The 14,560-nt window shown below is 38.7% G+C and overlaps 2 long non-coding RNA genes across 2 annotated transcripts; one reads left to right on the top strand and one right to left on the bottom strand.

Moving 5' to 3' along the window:
• Positions 1-95: 95 nt before the first annotated feature.
• LOC145703509 (uncharacterized) lies at positions 96-3,496 on the bottom strand. The gene is made up of 4 exons (XR_014134366.1): positions 3,434-3,496; positions 885-1,386; positions 238-812; positions 96-193 (listed from the first exon to the last, which is right to left on the bottom strand). It is a non-coding gene; the product is annotated as an uncharacterized LOC145703509 (long non-coding RNA).
• A 10,111-nt stretch (positions 3,497-13,607) lies between these two features.
• On the top strand, positions 13,608-13,948 carry LOC145705563 (uncharacterized). The gene is made up of 3 exons (XR_014134608.1): positions 13,608-13,787; positions 13,830-13,857; positions 13,927-13,948. It is a non-coding gene; the product is annotated as an uncharacterized LOC145705563 (long non-coding RNA).
• The last annotated feature ends 612 nt before the right edge of the window (positions 13,949-14,560 follow it).

Genomic DNA, 14,560 nt, shown 5'->3' with positions numbered 1-14,560 from the left:
TCTGTCCAATTAAATATTCCTCTGTCGGTCTTTACGATGACTCAAATAATCATAACTGGCACCTTTGTACAAAAGAATCAGCAGATTTGTGGAAGTGGTCAAGTCAAACATGTATTTACAGAAATAGAAAACGCGAGATCGTCTCTTCAAACGACGATTCCCGACCAACATATATTCAGCTGGCTTCGGTGCACTAGAACGTTGTTAACAATTTTCCAACGCGATGAAGTCGCTTACCTGCATTAGCGCAGCTCAAGGACCTGTTCAACAGAACGGTTTTGCGATCTCTCCTGATGGGGCCGTCGCGGCGACGCGTAAAAGGCGTTCCACCCGCGGCGAAGAACGCCAAGTCGTCCAAACTATCTACCTTTTTTACCTTTTCTTTCAAACAAGAGTCTTCCTTTGAGCTACTTGCTGAACTCAAGCATTTGGAAGAGTCTGATTTTCAAGTCAACACAAGCCAAAAAAATTGACCAAAACTCGAGAACTAGGGGCTATAAGAAACCAGTTTCCAGTTTGGCATATTTGACCTGGTCCTGAAATGTTTGAATCTGTCTCAGACGTTTCCGAGAAGCCGGATTCATCTGCATCGCCACTCAAACTTGGATTACTGCGCTTCCAAAGTGGCATAAGCGGCGAACTGGGCACCGGTGGCATCCTTAGATCCATCAATGAGGTGCTTCTATTGCTTCCGCCAGAAACGTGTTCTGTCTTCGCAAATTTAAGAAGGCCTGTTCGTCCAGGACGCGTGCGAGGTGACACGATTGGATGGCGGTCGAGCTCTGCTAACTCGTGCAGCTCGTCAAGGCGCGCTTGAAACGAGATTTAGGGGAAATGCTCGTGAGTTGTTTTTTTTTGTAATATTTCTAAAACGCGCTACATACTTTTAATAAAATCAAAGTGACGTGCAGTGCGGTGGCGGTGGGAGACGTCGGACGTGTGACGCATAACCCTTTTGCGCACAGCTGTGTCCCGCAATGGCCCGCACTGCGCCAAGCTCGGCGCTCTCGACAGCGTCGGGTTAAACGCGAACTGGGCGCGCACTGGAAGCGAACAGAGGACCAGTTCTTCGCTGTTCGACAAATTATCAATCTTCGCGATTTCAGCTGTTTCTTGCTCTTTAGCGCCCCCTTTCCGCAGCCATTTGAAGAATTTCTTCAATTTTATCGTCATTTTTAAATTTCTATCTCAATTAGAAAAAAATTCGTGCGCTCTTTCGCTTTCCCGCGCAATTTCTCGTGAAATTAGTTACTATTTTAAATTTAAAATTTATAATTTATCGAAATTCCAACGATCTGCAGGGGGTCGCAGAGTTCCTAAGAAATTCCGTTGAGAATCGTGTCGGGATTGATGATCGGCTCAGGTTCGTTCAATCACAAATCGCAGCTAAAATTTAATATAAGGTTTGAAACTTCTAAAACAAAGAAGTTAATTTCGCGAGCTTTTCTGATCAGCCTTTGACACCCTTAAGATTACGCTTCTAAATTTGATTGACCGTAGATCTAATAAAATACCAGGAAAATTCTTAGGAGAGAAGCATCAATTAAAAACAAGCAGAAAAATGTTGATCCAAAGAATTTGTAAAAACCAAGCCCGGAAATGAAATGGTCGTTTTTGACATTTTGAGAGAAATTACGACTTTCGCATTTCGTCGATAATCAACAAGGTCGCTGCTCGAATTTAAATTTCAATCTCCCAAATCGTCGCCTGTTTTCAGATAAAAGTCATTAGCGTTCTGCTCATTTCCGCTCGACACTTTTATCTTTTGCACTCCATAAGCTGTCAGAACCACGTGACCACGTTTTCGACCCAGAATTCTATTTTGAAATAGAAAAAAAAGAAAGATACTTTGATTTGAATTACCAATAATAAAGAATCAAACAAGGGAGAAGGAAAATAAATCTTCGAAGTAAAAAAATCATTTTCTAAAAAACTGAATCTATTTTTATCAAAAATATTTGCCAGCCTGATAGGTGCGAGCATTTTAAAGTAAATACTTTAAGTATAAACCTTCTGTGCCTTCATTTCGATAGTACTATCTTGAAAGCTGTGCAATCCCTTATCCCCCTTTAGAATCCCTAAACAAAAACCCGTTCGGTGAAGTGAAAAATGTGGAATTTGTAGAAAAAGGTTGGAGAAAGAAAAGAAATTCATAAACTATTTGTAATCCAAATTTCGTGGCAACAAATTTGATTACCCAAGGTGACGTTTTCATGGAGCGAAAAAGCAAAGGCCGAAAATTGGAGGAAGAATTGAAAATTGAAAACGAGCGTTTTGCAAAAATGATAATACTTGGTCTACAAAACTTGTAGAGGCGCGATTTATTTTTTTGAACTACCACGTGCAGTACTTTTTTGACATAAATCTCCTCGGTGCATAATGTTTCTGTTTTCAAAACAGGTTTTCATGAGAACGATCTGCGAGTTAGCATTAAACTTTGAATTGGTAAATTTGATTACTGTACCACTAATACAGTAATACAGTACATTTGATTGAATCAAGAAAGTAGGAGCAAATTTTTCATTTGAAATTACTTTCATGAAAGAAAAATTTTAATAAAATTTTTTGGTATTTTTTCAGAGAAAAAAGGGAAAAGGGATTTCTAATGTTTGGACTGTCCATTAGAGGTGGCGAAAAAAAACGTGTCGTAATCCGTCCTTGATGAGCTCTTAGCCGTGATAACAGTTCGAGTCCTTAATTTGACGTTTTTGCGCTTAATCCAGACGTTCCATTACTCGCGCGGCGATTTATCAATCCGGCTTAAAAACGCCTGTAAGAAGCTGTTCATCTAAAACGGCGAAGAGCTCATTTCCGAGAGGCCATTAGCGGACTACTAATCCGCTTTTTCACTTTTCGGGAAAAGTCAATAGCGCTGTATATTTGATGTTTGTACTTGTGAAGGGTTTTGTATTATAAAGCGTGTTTCTACAATAATTTTGCATCCACAAACTTGTGTTCAAAGGGTTAAAAAAGGGGTAGAAAAAGTGAAGTTGTTTAAAGTTTCGAGGCTTTGCTCAATACAATTTAAATTTGTTTCAGTATTTTTGAGTGCCTTTGAGAAAGTCTCAATGCATTAAGTTGGTTGGTTGAATCAGTTTCGGAGAAAATCAAATTTTGAACTTCGGAGAAGCATTTTTGAATATTTTATTCGACTGACGACACTAGATAAGGTCAATAATAACCGCAAAAGAAACCATTTATAAAGTCATATAAACAACACTTTCCAACTAGGAGCACAATAATACCACTGAGTTTGATAAATTAAAAATTACAGAATGAAAGTTCAGCAAACGCTATCAAGATAAATAATATATTAAAAAAACATTAACTTAGGAAAAAATAGTAGAAGATAAATTTTAAATTATAACTCTTGAATATCTTTTTCATAATTATAGTTTTTTTTTCTGAGATATTTTACAGTAATTGAACTCACCTTTTTAGTGCATTACCCAAAATTTTTCAGTCGCCCATGCAGGGTCTCTTTTTTCAAAAATCTCTTTGTCGAAAAAGACCAAGCGGTTCAGCGCGGCGCGTCGGGCTCAGCGGGAGCGCGAGGGCGCGCACGAGCTGAAATCGAGAGTTTTCACGATTTCACGATTCCGTCTGCGCCACCTTCTCCGCTTGATTCTTTTCTATTGTTCTCTTGTTAAGATTATTGGAAATCCTTGACTTTTTGAACATTCATTCTAAATTTGGCAGAAAATTTGACCGCCAAACTACGCTCGTTGACGGAATTATTTTACTCGTTTCTGGTTAATTAATAAAGCCAAATTCGAACAATTTCTTAAAATAAAATGAGAGCTCCAAATTTACAAGAATAAGCAACTAGTGTTGACATAAAAAGCGAACCCATCGACCTGATGATCATCTATTTTTAAAATGACTAGACTGAGATCAGAGTAGCGGCGTTAGATATTTGATTGTCTATAATTCGTGGAAGTACATTTCGCGCGCCTTTATAAATATTTTGCGCATTTGCGATTCAATAATGCATTCAGCACAAAAAAGTTCTAAAACAAATCGTTGTTCAACTCGCGAATTAAATTTTCATTCTCCGGTAAACGACTTATTCAATCAATCTACTGGCCATTAGTTTCCGCTACAGAAAAGTTCAATATCTGCATTTTCAATATTGAAGAATGAAAATTTCCAAAATTTCAAATTTCAAATCTCAAGACGTCGAAAGCATCAGCTACCAGCTATGGAAAATTGGAATAAGCACGAGTCTGACATTTTTAAAATGGCGATTTTCGCCTCAATTACTTTAAACGTTCTAAAAGCTAGAATTATAAGCCCGTTATCTTCCCGAAAGAACCTTTTCTCGGAAGAACCGGAAAACGAATTCGCCTGTTTGTTCAATTGAAATTTATTTGATTTTTTAACTTGAACGAAATTATCATCAGCTGAGGAAAAAAGAGAAAGAGTGGCTTAGGTGGATAAGTCGAAGCTGTCCCAATTGCATTTCGAATTCGGCGAAAAAAAAAGAATGTGTTTCAACCTTTTTTTTTTGTTCAAATTTGAGGACGTTCCAGATCGGCATTGAAATCAATTATCCCTTTCATCTAAATCTGTACAAGAAGAAAAAATGATAGAAATAAAGAAAAACAAAGTCTCCTTTGTCAAGTCAGATTTTAATATTAATCAGAAAGAGGCACTTTCGGGAGAAAAAGGTGTGGAGTTCGGCGGTTTTTAAGTCGAGGACGATGGCGCTCCGGTGAGGCGCGCTCGTGTGAAAAAATCCGCGGACTCGCGCTCCAGGCCATTTTTTACGCCGCTGCAAATGCATAGAGCATTCTCGCGTTCTAACATACTATATTCGGAGAGAAATAAATTATGAAGAGATTAATTACACTGGTGGGAATTTACTCCGTCGCTGGGCAGAAGAAAACGTCAGGAATAATTCAAACTAAACAAAAACGAAAAACACAGGGATTCTAATTCTAAAGCCTTCTTGAACTCTAGAAGAGACCAGAAAGGTGGTGTGTTGAATGAACATATTCACACGATCAGTCTTTTGATTAGCGGATTACAAGGCTTCTTATCGTGTTTAATGAAACCTAATTAAATGCGCTGGCCTACATGTTTAGTCGCTACTGCAAATGAATCTGACGAATCATTAATTAGATGGTCACCGTTGGAGTCGATCAGATTTCCGAGGAATGCTTTCTTTTTTATTATTTCTATTTACTAGTTTTTTTTTTCATAATCTTCCCTCCTAAACTTCCCTAAATGAAGACAGTATTGAATTATTGCAAGTCTTTCCACAGTGTTTTCAAACGAGGTGAGATTTCTTATCAGTCCCTTCCCTTATCAGTTATCACACGTTCTTGAAATAATTTTAATGCCAGCTCTATCAGCTTGAAGACAAAATACCCCCGAATCAATTTCATTCATTACGCGAAATAATTAAAAGAACATACGGTGCGATCCTACTGTTTTTCTTGCGAAGAGTGATTATTTGATTCCAATCAATCAAAATTCAAAATGTCAACTTGAGTCGCATCACGTCAACGGCCCCCCTGTTCTACGACGCTTTTGAGAATTAACTGATCAAACAAAATCCATTATTCTAGCTCCAAATAAAAATCAAACCCAATTTAGAAAACTCCTTAATCAACTTAAAATCCGATTCGCGCAATCAATGCAAACTCGTTCAAAAGACAAGATCCATGAGAATCAAATTAAGGAGCTCATCATTTCTCAACTATGTGGCCACTTTTTCGTGTAATAAGCGTTTATTTAAACCAGTTACTAAAACTTGATGCAACTCCTCCCGCAGAACATGAGACTTTTTTTACCAAATCATATCATTGCTATTCATATTACGGTTTATTTTTATAAAAGCTAGCAGATTAAACAAGGCATCGCTTTTCCATCTCCACATCATTTTCTTCTTATGAATCACCTACGTCGTACTTTTTCTCTTAGAGAACTAGACTAGTAGATTTTTGACTTCTCGAAGAAAAACCCCTCTTTACACCCTAACCCCCTTAAAATGACAGCTTTGACCTATCAAATCAGAGGTCCTAGGGTGTAATGCCCCTTCTGTATGATGTAACCACTGTTGCACCGCGCCCATGAACCCTCGAACCGCAAGGGAGATATCTCGCTGATAAAACAAACCCTTGCAGCATAAAATTCTCAAGATTAATTTACCACGCATCAGATACAATATGCGAGGCTGCAGTACTCGTTCCTGGGACCCCGCAAAGCTCTTTTTTATCTGTGCGTAAGAATGCGGCTTGTTTTTAACAATTATAAGGCCCAAAAGTTTAAACTCGTAATAACTCTCGATCTTCAATTAGTGATTTTGCAAAATTAAAGTCCCTTGAGTCCAATTCCACGGTGCGCTAAGCCGCGAGCTGATTTCGAAGTGCTAGGCGAGTTTAGGGGCCCGATTAGGGCGACGTAGCAAGTTGATCAAGTTGCAGTTCAAGTAAAACTCGATACTTTTATATTTTAATTCTTCCTGGCTTTCTGTTGTACTTGACTTTTGTAACAATTAAATATTCACTCGGATACTCAATGACTTTGGCTAAACAAGATGTTCTTTTGGGATATTTATATCTACCAAATTCAGGTCAAATTTGGTAGGAAGAAGGTCAAGAATGAAGAAAAATAGCGGAATATTTTCTATTTCTTACTTTGGCGACCTAAATAAATTGAAAATTCTAATGAAAACGAAATATTTTAGATGTGAAGAAAACCCGAAATCTTCAAAGACAAGCCGCCCAAAGCCTTGTGAACCAGAAGATTCTGAACTCAACCTGGCGCGAATCGCCACCGTCACGTGAGTTGCTCCTTAATTGTGATACATGTAGATATAGAAGTCAAGCCACGTGTGAAGGAGATATTTTCATATCTCGAATACGTGCCATATTTTTTTTTCTAAAACATTGCATTTTCGTGGAAATCGCGGGCCCTGAAATGTGAAAGATTCCGCACCGAGACAACCGGTTAAAAAATTGATGAGCGAAAGTACTTCGGGATGGAAGTTGTCTGACAGTATTCCGTGCATACGGTAGATGTATATTTTGTGAGTTCTCTCGACTAAGTACTCGATGAATATTAACGCTTTCTTTTCGCTGCTAAAAAGTGCGGTTTCCTTGTTTTTGACCTCGCAAGTTTAAACTATCGATAATTGTCCATTATTCAGTTAATCATTCAGAGTGTCGCCAGATGAAGCAACTTGCGCAAAAATGCCGTCCGAAGATGGAAAAGACGAATCAAAATACTGCGGGTACTTATGGCGACGTAGTAAAATATTATAACTAGAGTTTTACGGCGCTGGTTTTGAACTAAGCCGACTTACCCTCCCGCTGCTGGTCTTTGGTTGATAATGATCTCCTCTTCATTCCCTAAGAAAAGAGGAGGCCACAGATCTTACTTACTATCAACGAAAAATCCAGCGTGCGGTTGTCCCGTGACGTACCTCGAGAAATCGGGCTCGCCAGGACGGAAGTAAATAGAATGACTGTTCATTTCAAAAGTCAAACAATTTTGGCACTTCTTGGCGCCCATCCCTTTCCGCAAATTTTGGAGGAAAAAGCTCTTATGTCTCTTGTCCAAGTTTAGAATCATACTTTGTCGGAAATCAACATTTGAGTAATTCTATTTCTAGCTATTACAATCAAGGCTCGTGTTCGATTTGCCAAAAAGATGCCTCAAGTGCGTTGAATCGCTTCCCGGACAAAATGAACGACCCCTACCCCGACACTTTCTGGCATTCCGAGCCCTGGCCCAAGAAACAGTTTCAAAAGATAAAATCCAAAATTCGCAAAAAAATCGAATTCGACCGCTGAAAAAATGTTCCCTTTTCCGTCGGTCGCGACTTAATACAGCGCTTACACGGGCGTAACAAATTTCGCGACCTCGGTAACACGTGATCAAAATAAGTGTTCCATTTAATTCGAATTTCCTGACCACGCAACGTGAGAAGCGGCTTTGAGGAGCTTGTCGAGAGGGCTCCTCTAGAATTCACGTTTTAGCGGTCACAAATCGAGGATCCTCAATAATCAGTCACTGACAGTCTGTAGGAGCTATTAGTGAAACTGTCCAAGTATGATTACATTGCAGACGAAAGAAGTGGGTACACAAAAGAGGTAAAGCAAATCATGACATAAAAAGTTGGAATCAAAAATTAGTAGAAAATTAGTATAATTTCGAGTTTTTATTGATCACTTTGAGGTTTGATAAACATGCATAGTAAGGTTAACCATAATTTAGAATTATTTATCCGTATTGATTAGGATTCAGATGTTTATTTTGAATAATTTTTATGTTGACCGTGAATTCGTTTACCCTTGTTTTGGAAATCAAAGATCAAACGAAACCGAAATCCGCTAGATACGAATTTATTTAGAAATACGCTTAATCCTTATTACCCCATTAATGAAGTCTATGAACAAGACACGAATTTGTTTTGCTTTCAAATAGTTTCTAACATGCGATTCTTGGGTTGTCTATTCAATTTGACAGCAGTTTTTTGAATATCTCTCTTTAGTACCAAATAAATATCACCCTGGATCTCAAGCGCCTCGTCCTACTCACTAGCGATATAATTATCACATTTACGGAGGCAAAACCGGCGGAGATGGTCGTCGAGAAAAGCTCAAACGATGGCGTTTCCTGGTCCCCGATCGAATTCTTCTCAAGAAACTGCTCGAAAATTAACGGTCTTTACGAGAACGAATGGAGCAGCAAATTCGGCAGCTCGATTTGGAAGAGGCCGAATTGCAGCGAGGACGTAGCGTCCTGGGATGCAATTTCGACGGGAAGGTATTTTAAGTATCAGGAGATCAGAACTTCCGTCGATTATTGAGAGATTCTATCCGAGCTGATAACGCTATCTGATAACAATCAAGCCATTTTCTGCACTAGAATCACTCCACGATGATTTTACTTCACATTTTGCAAAGCACTATAATTTTTCAAATAACCGTGGTTGTCTACGGCCCTGTTATCAAACGTTATCGCAAATATTCGCGGCATTTCTATTTTATCATAATCGGCGGAGTTCTAAGTTAACAATTATTAACAAGCGTTTTATATTTTTGACGTTTGCTTATCGATAGCTACAGTTGAATTGAATAATTGCCAATTATTAATTGGGAATTGAATAATATGCGTCTGGGGAATTAATTATGCAGCTGGATTGATCATCGTAGTTCGGTCTATAAATATTATTGGATCATCCTTTTCTAGGGACTTGACGGTGCACATCGCGGACAAAATCAGGGCCATGCGAGGTTGGTCAGTTGCTCAGGAAAACGCGACAAATACAGTCTCTTATCAAACTGCCTAGCAAAGAATTTTGGCCTTGAGTTCTCCGAAACCTCAAATTCTGAGACTCAGACTCGACCCTTTCTCTAGTGAAAAATGCGGTATTTTGGGGCTCTGTATTTTGGGTTTTGAGTGAAATAATTAATCAGAGACTGTGTTGTCACGTGCGAAAAAGACCTGCAAGACGCTGTACAATGGCAACGCGTCAGATACGAAGGATCCAGAGCCTGCTATCAAGTTCTTCCTTGCCAACAAAATTAGAATCAGGTGCGTGCTAAACTATTCATTTGCTCTTGAATATCAATTCTTGATTCGCGAGGGAAATGCTGTGCAACAACACGCCCAAATGCTATAGAATAAAAAAATCGGGTATTTTGCGCGTTAGAAAGTTAATCTGCATTCTAGGGTTTATCTTCAAGAGGACTTCAAGTAGCTCTAGGCAATACTAGATAGACAAGTTATTAGCATTTGAAGATGAAGGTCTAAAGTTTGCACTATCTATCTCAAGGGGTTTTTTAGTAACTACAATAACAGCTCATAAGAAAATTCAATTTAACGGGCAATAAAAAGAACCGTTATTTTAGATTGCTGCGACCTGGCTTTAAAAACAAAAGAACCAACTGGCAGAGTCTTCATTATGGGATTTCGAACATCAATTTCTCGGGCAGCGACGAGTTGAACAATCGATTTCCATAATTTACATAAAAAACCGCTCATAATATGATTTTTCTCGGAACATAATCGGAATTTTATGTTTTGCGTTATGCACAACGCCCGTTTCTAATCCACTTTGATTAGCTTTAAAATGATTTCATTTCCTGACAAACAAAACAAATTTCAAAATAAGTTCCTTGCGATAAATATTCAATAAGACTTTTACCCTCCCCAAAAACTTTCCCTCTTTTACCAGATTTGCATAGTAGCCAAATAGATTCTTGAGAAATATTTGCTATACTTTTGCTCCTCGGAACACGAAAATCGAAAAACAGATCATTATGAGCTGGCAAAATGGTTTATGATTAACCATTAATAATTTTTTCTTCTGGACGGGAGATGTTCTTCCCCAAACAACAAGGGAAGTCATTAACTCGTGGACAGGTGTTACTGCTACGGACATGCGGGTAGCTGCACTATCGACAGCAGCACAGGTCAATTAACTTGTGCTTGCTCCCACGATACGAGCGGGGTGGAGTGCGACACGTGCAAAAACGGCTTTACCAGACAAAGGAACGGATCGAGAATACGGGGCGTTAACAGGGATTTATAAATCACCCCATAACAGAACCCAGCTCTAATCTAACATGTCACAACAAAGCAGACCTGGAATTCTCGCCTGATTCGATTTTCCAATAAAAACAATTATGAAAGGAAGTTTTACGGGATGGACCGTCGGAATCGTGCGGTAATCGGCCTCGGTGTCCCCCACGTCCCTGTTTGTCCAAGCTCGATTAACATATTCAACCCTTTCGGATGACATTTCCGGTCCCAAAGAAGCTCTAGTCTGGGCTCTGGAATCTCATACTCGCCGCAGAATGCGAATTCATGCAATCAAACAAGCAGACTGCTCTCGCCCTACGGATCGAGTAGCTGTGATTGCAACGGGTAGTAAAAAATCAGCGAGAATCATTTCTGACTTTATTAAAGACATTCTGACCGATGCGAAGGAGTTGGAACGCAGACGATCTGCGCTGCCTGCCTTCACAATACATTAGGACCGGGATGCGCACTAGAATTTATTCACCGCAAAGTTCCGTGTTGCGAAAAGACTTTTCTGGCAATTTTGAAATATTCATTCCGACAGGGCCCAATTGTGAAACATGCAGAAGAGGATATTATCCAAATAAGAATCGGTAAGTTAGAAGAAAACAAGAAAAACCGGATAACATCACTAAGAAAATATCTTACATTCAAGTTCAGACCTGTGAGCGCAATTGACTACTGCCAGCCTTGCAACTGTAATCCTAAAGGACGCCTTGACGACAGGAAAGTTATCGAAAATGAAACTCGAAAAGAATGCTTTAGAAAAATTACAAAAATTGAATTTTGTTATTTTATGAAATAAGAGAGGCGGCTGTTTCAGTCGAAGCTGTCAATTGATAATTTTAAAGCTGCACGAATGGAATTTGCTCGTGCCAGGTCGGATACGTCGGAAGAACGTGTGGCGAGTGTGATGCCGCCAAAAACTATGTTTGGGAGCAGGCAACTTCAACGTGTAAACAGGAAATGTGAAGAAAATATTTGAATTTGCAGCTTAACGCTTGACTTATCGACTATTGAACTTTCATAGCGGGCTGTTATTATCTTGGGCTCGATATTTTGATACTTTCGATGCTTATTTTTATCAAATTATCCATTGCATAAACTGCAGCGTATTTTAACCTACGTCTACGTAATTCGAAGTTATTTTCCAATGAACCTTTTAAATTACCGTTTTCGGATATTTTAAATCAGTCCTTGCTTAATTGTTTTCCGGGCTTGATAACGAAGCTTATCACGTGGTCTTCCTTAGCTCTAGTTAATTTAGAGCTCGTTTACCAAACAGCGCTATCAAAACGTTCATAAAACACACTTTTGCCGCAGCTATCGGGATACCACAACTTTGTCACCGGTGGTTTTCGGAAGTTTTCAATCCATCTAAATCAACATAAAAGCGCCATTTCTTCATCGTTTATGAGAAAATTTGCTCCTCGACAATCGTCGGGTTTTTCTGCCAAAACAACGGGACGTGCGTCGATTCAGAAGATAGATGCCAATGCACGGTATGTTAAAATTATAATTCTAAAGACTGATTCGCCTTTCAAACGATTCTCAATTCTGGACATTAGTTCTATGACACTATCATTCTCGCTAGAGCATTGTTTGACAATTAAACTTCTAATGTTCCAACCCCTCTTTTTTCTTGTAAGCCGATGTAGCTCCTCTCCAGAATAATGATTTTTTGAAAATCTCGATGTTCCATCGCAGAAGCTACGATTTTCCAATTGGCCTAGCGTGGCTCATCATAAATTATTTATCTGCACGTAGTTTTATATATAAGCTGCGTTTCATTCTTTTGAACAATTTATTAGAATTAGCTCACATTCATAGTAGGCAGAAATGTCGATGTTTGATTTCAAATTAATAACTGTCTAAAATGCATTTTGAACTACTCTAACATATTATTAATAATATTTTGATCATGTTTTATAATGTTTTTTTCTAAAGAAACGGCTAGCATCCCCGTATAAAACTCTGCCCAGGGTTAGAGTCGCGTAAACCTGGGTTTGAGAAACGTCGCAAAAAATTAATCGGCAATAAGCCGGGTGCGTAAGAAAGCTTTCCCCGTAAGTAAGCCTCTTTTATAAAGAAACAAGATATCGCCTCTGTCTCATCAAATAATCTCTATTTTTTTCAGCCCAAATACAAAGGAAAACTTTGCGAGGAAGTGAATCCATCATCAAGCAGAAGAACTTTGACAAACTTATTTTGTGTCCTCATTCCCTTATTGCTCTTTCTATTCTAGCATATTTTGAAATTTTCAATTTTTTCATCTTATTTTGCCAAGCGTACCAACGGTGCCAAAAACGCTGCCAATCACTCCAAACTGCCAATAAATTTGAAAGAAAAAAAAAATGATTTTTATTTATTCACTTTTGTTTTGAAATATCTCTTTGAAACTATAAAATCTATCAGGGAGGAAATTGAAGGTTGGCTGGAAACCAGTTTTTGGAAAGACGAAAAAACTGGGATACTTTTAAGGGCGGCCTGTGTGATCGTGGGGAGTTATTTGTCTTGTCAATAAATTTGTGGTTCTCGCTCAGCCTTAATCACCGAGATCCTTCTTCCTGGACTCCTTCTTGCCCTCTCTTAGTACTTTCGCTTAAAATTTACAACTGCTATTTTTCACTCGTGAATTCGTCGATCCAAAGAGATGCATGGCAAATTTAGAAGAAGGAAAAGAAGATGAGCATTCAAGGAGGAGTAATGAGCCACACTGCTCCAAAGATCACCCAGCAATGGATAGGAAGGGCTCAGAACTAGAACTTTTACTCTAAGAAGGAAAATACAAAGGTCCAAACTTTCATTTTAATAAATAAAAATAAGGGGATCACTGAGTAATAATAAAACAAGAGCAGAAAGAAAATCAACTATTTTGATACCTTCTATATCAACGGATTTTTCCCTCATTGTTCTCGCTATTTAGACAGAGCAATTAACATATTTATCTTTGAATAATTTTTTAGTCGTCTCAATTAAAGTCGGTAATTCAATCAAAATAAAATGAGTATCGAGTATCCGCTAAATTAGATTTCGAGTTTGACCCCTGTTCCGTAGAATGTCAACAGGAGTGCACGAACCGCATCGCCTTTTTTAATTATCAGTTGGAATGGAACGCTACTGTGGAGAATTACGACGAGTACCCTGACACTTCATCTAACGACAATTCCTACGTGGTTGAGACGCTCTATGTCGATGGCCAGCCGTTTGAAGAATTCAATAGGGCTCGCGATCTTAACTATTGCAAGGTTAATTTTGCTTCTGTAGACGTTTTAAACCGTTTTTTGAAGGTACGATGTCTGGACAACTATCTGATAGGTAAAATATGCCCTCGCCATCAAAGGAATCTTGTTGCTACGTCTCTAGTTATCTAATGCTCACGTTTAGCTATCTGCAAAAAATACAGACTAGGGTCGACTCATTTCAAAAAAGGCAATCGCTCAAAAATCGTCAACGATCAATTAAAAAGAATTTGCGCAAAAGTCACATTGCCGTCTTCAATTTCATAGCTTGATCGAATAAGTGCCGTTAAAACACCGTGAAAGGCGAGCTCTGGTTCCATTAATCCAACTGCTATCAAGAGATTTAACCGATGGCCGTTTCTCTTAACCAGTTGTTTTTATCCAGCACTGGGTTTGTAGAGCTTATCGCCGCACTCAACATAATGCTTTTCCTTTTGCGGAAAATTTCGCTGATAAAAATCTCGTTTTTCTTTCAAATTTGCTTATTCTGCAGAAGGAAGAAACTTTGAGCAATTTAATCTTTACTTTGCGGTTTTTCTTGATAATTTCGAGTTTGAATTATCATAAAAACGAGCCGACCCTAGTACTGACTGCCCGAGCGAAAGCAAGACTACGGTATCCGCCTTTTGAACGCGTTTTTGGACGAGCTTCCGTATGAAATCGCCATTGAAGATCGCCGAGAAGACATTCAAGTATCTTTATGAGGTTGAAATTTTCCAAATCTTTTTAGTGTAAAATGATGACTGCGGTTCAAGAAGACTCGACTGACTTGGCGTGCA

The sequence above is a fragment of the Oikopleura dioica genome, chromosome PAR (genome assembly GCF_907165135.1).
Source record: "Oikopleura dioica chromosome PAR, OKI2018_I68_1.0, whole genome shotgun sequence".
Taxonomy (NCBI): Eukaryota; Metazoa; Chordata; class Appendicularia; order Copelata; family Oikopleuridae; genus Oikopleura; species Oikopleura dioica.
Note: the sequence above shows the minus strand (reverse complement) of the source record. Positions and strands in the feature narration are given on the sequence as shown.